Here is a 5,718-nt window from a genome sequence, read left to right on the forward strand (position 1 = left end):
CCCTTTGAGGCCCACAGTATTCAGACTGGCACCATGGGGGCCCACCACCTGGGGCCCCCAGTCCTACTGGCGGTTAAGTGTGTGTGTGTGTGTGTGTGTGTGTGTGTGTGTGTGTGTGTGTGTGTGTGTGTGTGTGTGTGTGTGTGTGTGTGTGTGTGTGTGTGTGTGTGTGTGTGCGTGTGACATTACACATTGTATGATGGTGCCTTGGGAACCAGGATTCAAATGATACTGCATACGGTAGGCTACCATGCAAGTGACATAGGTCATAGGGAAGGGAAAGGCATTTCACCCAATTGCTGAAGGCTGTAGGCAATACTAAACAGTCCAGGCCCAGTCCTACCGGTAGGTAGCCCCTTAATGCGCACTGCACCTCCTGTGGCACGCTGTAATAGACATTGAAAGTTCACTACTATAGTACTACACTACTATGACAGTGCATGGGGCCTTTAGTAATGCATTACGACTTGGTCATTGTCATTCTGGTAACAGCTAATTTATATTGCCGTGTCTTAAGGGGTTAAGGCTGCGGGACTGTGTGTGTGTGTGACAGTGTGTACAGTATGTGTAACTGAGGTGTTCCTGTGTAGTCCGGCACTTGGGGCTCGAACCCGTCGGGTATGGGAGTCATAGCACTATACCGCTGAGCTAAAGGACCAGTCCGATAGCTCAGTGCTTTTGATGATTTATGAAGCTTCGGTAGGGAGGTTTACTAACGTTGCACGCCACACTCTGTTAGGTGGCCTACGTTATACTCACCCCACCTAAACCTCACTCCTATCCGGGTGACGGTACTAGTATAACTGAGGTGTTCCTGTGCAATCTGCCATTTGGGACACGAACCCGCCACCTGCTAGTCAACGCTCCCGTTTGGGTATGGGAGTCACAGCACGATACAGCTGAGCTGTAAGGACCAGCCCGATAGTTTAGTGCTATCGATACTGTATGAGGCTTCGGGAGGGAGGTTTACTTACATTTCACGCCACACTCTGTTAGCTGGCCTCCGTTACATATGTTTGTGAGGGCGAAGCAAGGTGGGAACTAGGGCTGTAACAGTACACCCAACTCACGATTGGGTGTATCGTATCATAATTTCGGACCTACGGTTTGATACACCCCAATATATGGTTTTGATAATAGTTTATGGCTAAAATAGGTTAGAAGAGGCAACTACTTTTTTTAAAGTTTGAAAATAATAATGATATTGATTTGAAGCTTGGAAGCACCATCTTATCATAGCATGTGGTTGTTGTCTTGACTGAAGGGTAACTGAACTTTGAAAGGGCATATCACGATACAGTACCGTGCCTCCGTTACACGTGTTTGTGAAGGTGAAGCTTCATGGGAACACAGTCATCTGGCGAGAGCCACTTTATAATCAAGGTAGCCCAAAAGAAACATAGGCTACATATTATGCAATGTAAAGCTTTTTTTACATGGCTACTACAAATAAATGCCAACACTGTTATGCACTCATTCAATGTTTATTCACATGAATCATGTTTATTGACATACAGCAATATGACAAGATGAAACTTCATTGCATCCACATACAGTAATTATGGTAAGATAATCTTGACAATATGATACATGAATGCAGTTCAAACACAGAGACCAATTAGCAGTAATAAAAAAGAAATTAATTTCGTACTGGCTATTTCATGGATTTGATGATTCAAGTGAATGAATGAATTTCCTCAATTTGAGTGAATTCAAATTCAAATCAACTAAATTGAACAAATTTAACTAATCAACTAATTAACAAACAAAATCTATAATAAAGAGAGATAATATGATAAGCTCGCAGAAACTTTAAAAGACATTATGTAACCTAAATTCGCATTTGTATTTGTTGTGTTGTGATGTGTTAGGTAACATTGTGTTGTAGTGGAGTGTGGCAAGTGATGTTTAGTAATGCACAGTGTTGTAGTGTTGTGTAGTGTTGTATACTGTATTTGCTGCTAAAAAATGTTATCTCTACCAAAGGATACAGCGACAATCACTGTTGGGAAAGTTACTCAAAAACTGTAATGCACTACTTATTACATGTTACTGTCATTTAAAAGTAATGCCTTACATTACAACATTACTTTTTTTGAAAAGTAAGGCATTACACTACTTTTGCATTACTTTTAGTTACTTTAGCCAAAATGTAGGCTAGTGTTTTTCGACGTGGAACGTGGTTTGGGTTTCAAGTACAGTGTGCATTTAACTGAAATGTTCTTGGCGTCCTTATTTTCAATGAAGTCAAAGTAGTGGGCATATACCCATCTTGAAAACGAGCAAGCTGGATCTTCTGGATCGGTCATCCTTTGTCAGCCTGCCATTTCGAGAGACGAAACGTGAAAGAGGAAGCAAAGTTCTGCATGGAACTTTAAAATCTCTGCACGGACGTAGGCCTACTATCAGATGCAATAGCTGATCTCGCAGTGATCCGCGAACATTGTAGAAAGAAAACAAAATACCTACACAAAATGTAGGTGAAAAAAATGTGTTGTAATGTGCAAGTTACTTGCATTGTAACGAGGACATATTACCGATTTTTTCCCCTGTAATCAGTTACATAACTGAGTTACTCAAAAATGTAATGCATTACAGTCATTAGTTACTTTTGTAACTCGTTACTCCCAACACTGGCGACAATACATTCTAAATATAATGGTAACAGTGATGGGCAAAATTGATTCATTAGTTACCACATACAAACTTTGTAGTTCCAACTATTCCAAATGAATTGGCTGGTTGAATGATCACCTGGTTGAACAGGACAGGTAAAACAAGGTCAATTGCAACACGTGGCACTGGATTGTAACTAATGAATCAATTTTGCCCATCACTGAATGCCAATATCTCTATAATAGTCAGAAAAAGAATAATTGCAAGCTTGAGTTTGTGACAGAAGAGTAATGAGTGTTGAATATCATGACGTGGTGCTGAGCTGTGGTGCTCTCTTGTGTTGTAGGAGAGAGAGCATGAGCCAATGAGACCACTGGAGTTCAGCAGACACAAGAGGCCAACAGCATCCTGGACACCCCTGCAGGACACTCACAGCACTGCAAGACACATACAGAGAGAGACACATACAGTGTATGTTCAAGTTAGAGTTTACATGATAGAGGGGTATTGGAATTGCACGCACGCATGCACTCACGCATGCATGCACACACACACACACACACTTAATAAACACACTCACCCTCCTTAGTGGCACAGATGAAGTTGAGTCTGGTGCTCTCGGGCAGGCTGAGCCACTGCTGCTGCCCTTCGGACTGCACCGCTCCCGTCCTCCCCCCCTGCCATCTCCTACACTCCCCCGTCCCAGGCTGCATGTCCGGAGCCCAGTTGTCGTAGCAGACGGTCTCCCCAGTGCTCCAGATCCACATCTCCAGGACACACAAGTAGCGCAGGCCCACCCACACCTCAGAGGTGGAGGCAGCTTTGGCCAGCTCCACCACACGCTTCTGCATCTCCTCAGAGAAGATGCTCACCAGATACATGTCACGCTCATCGCAGTGTGTGAAAGCCTCCCTCCAGGTCAGATTCTTGGAAACCAACATCAGGTCATCTAGGAAGAAAAGGTAAAAGGATGGGGGTTGTAGGGTTAAGGAGCGTTACAAATACTTCCACAGCAAATAAGCACGGGTCACACTAAACAGAACATAGGAAAGATGAACAAGATTTTGAGGTCTGTCAGATGAGTGGCCGTCTTCTGTTCAACGCACTAAATATTAAAACAGTAATGACTTTTCAGACTGTTACTAACCTGTAAACCTGTAAAGATTTTGTGCACTGAAGCTCACCTTTGCGACAGAAGAAAGGATATTTTCTGTGGCATTTGCGGTCCTTCCATCTCCCGTTATCAGTCAACACTGCTACTGCACAGTTGTCATTCCCCTGGTTATCAGGGAAGCCTGGGCTCCAGTACCTGAAAGGGAAAGCAACAGCCAGGCCCATTGGGCATTGTGATAACACAGCACATCACACCAGCAGGGCTGGACTGGAGGAGAAATAGGGCCCGGGCACTTTTGGCTTAAAGTCCCCATGGGCAATGTACCCATACATAGTACAGCATATTACCACAATACAGTTCACTACTGTGCCTTCAACATTTACCCATTAAACCCATCACCCATACACTGAGCAACAACAACAACATGTGATGATAACAACACATTGGAAACAGTGCTATTGTGGTATGGTGTGACCTGACCACTCATAATCGTGCGATCACACCGCCGCCGTTGAACGCGTGGAAAGATATGGTAGTAATTGACTTTGTATGGGAGAGCAGGCGGCAGAAGCGTTAAAAGCCGCAAACGCGTTTCTAGAGCAGAGGGCGTCAAAAGCGTCAAAAGCCAAGGGCGTAAAAAGTTGAACTTCATCGTAAAATATGTAATGAGCCCGGCGCCAGCAGTCGTCAGCCAATGTAAATATTCACATTTTTCTAAACACGAGCACTCTTACAGATTTTAGTGGCCTGCCATAACTGTACCTGAATGAGGACTTGCTCTGGTCGGACCACACCCAGTTGTCTCTGAACAGGCCGATCCAGTAATATAGCCGCTGCCCTGCTTCTTAATCTCCTCCTGCTCCCCTTCGTTCCTCACACTCGCCAGGTCTGTGTGGTGTTCCCTGCAGTAGCTCTGAGCATCCCGCCAGGAAAATTCCTTATGATGTATGAGGGCATACGTTTTATTGAGCCCTGCAAAGCAATAATATATTATGTTGTTGCTACTTTTCCAGCATGTGAAATTGTAGTACAATGTTATTAAACATAATGATGACTCATACAACTGTATACAATTTTTGTGTTTTGTTCCATATGTATTTTAATATGTTCATTTTATGTTTTAATCAGCAATGAAAAAATCCAGTGGAAAATCTCATGAACCTTCACAGTGTTACTGCATTTGTGCTATGTTGAATGAAGGCATATGTTTTAGTGGGCCCTGACCCTGTGAATTAATAATCTGTTATTATGTTGTTGAAAACTGTTCCACCACGGTAGCTGTGATGCCAATCTTTCTCACCACTAGACTGGTGCTTCTGCTGCTTTTATTTTGTGCGCTATGCAAGTCAGAAATAACAACATTTCAGTGGAAAATCTCATCAAACTTCACAATGTTCTCAGTTACTCAATTTTTAATCGACATTTTCTCCTAACAATCTCACCATCATAACACATTGTAAAGAGGGTCTTTGTGCAAGCCGCATCATGCCACTGCTTGTCAGTGTGCATATATCCACATTCCTCTTGGTCTCCACCATTGGGCTGTTCTGCTTTCCACTTAGTGAATCCAGTCTCTTCAAGATTGTAGGAGTCTTCCTCCACCAGGGACCACTTCCAGCTGGGCTCCCCGCTCTGATGCAGCCCGATCCAGGCTAACCTGCTGTAGCCTTTGGCACTGGTCATCATCTGCACGTCCTCCATGTTGCCTATGGTGGCCAGGTCAGTGTACTTCTCCTTGCAGTGCTGCTGGGCCTCCATCCAGGTCATATTCTTCTCCACAAAGACAAAGTGGTGGTGGTGGTGGTGGTGGTGGACCATTGCACACTCCATGAAAACTACACCTATGAGCAAAGGAGAGTCTGAGAAAGGGCAATCTCTGCACCACCACCGGCTTGCACCACATTGCTAACAGTGAATAAGGTGGTGAGGTTGGCAGTGAGTCCGTACTTTACATGTGCACTATTAGTCTGATTAAATGTATAAACTGA

At 43.9% G+C, this 5,718-nt stretch overlaps 1 pseudogene; it reads right to left on the reverse strand.

Moving 5' to 3' along the window:
* Positions 1–3,045: 3,045 nt before the first annotated feature.
* The window catches only part of LOC134438095 (C-type mannose receptor 2-like), a 10,812-nt pseudogene continuing 8,139 nt past the window's right edge, over positions 3,046–5,718 (reverse strand).

This window comes from Engraulis encrasicolus, chromosome 21, assembly GCF_034702125.1.
Source record: "Engraulis encrasicolus isolate BLACKSEA-1 chromosome 21, IST_EnEncr_1.0, whole genome shotgun sequence".
Taxonomy (NCBI): Eukaryota; Metazoa; Chordata; class Actinopteri; order Clupeiformes; family Engraulidae; genus Engraulis; species Engraulis encrasicolus.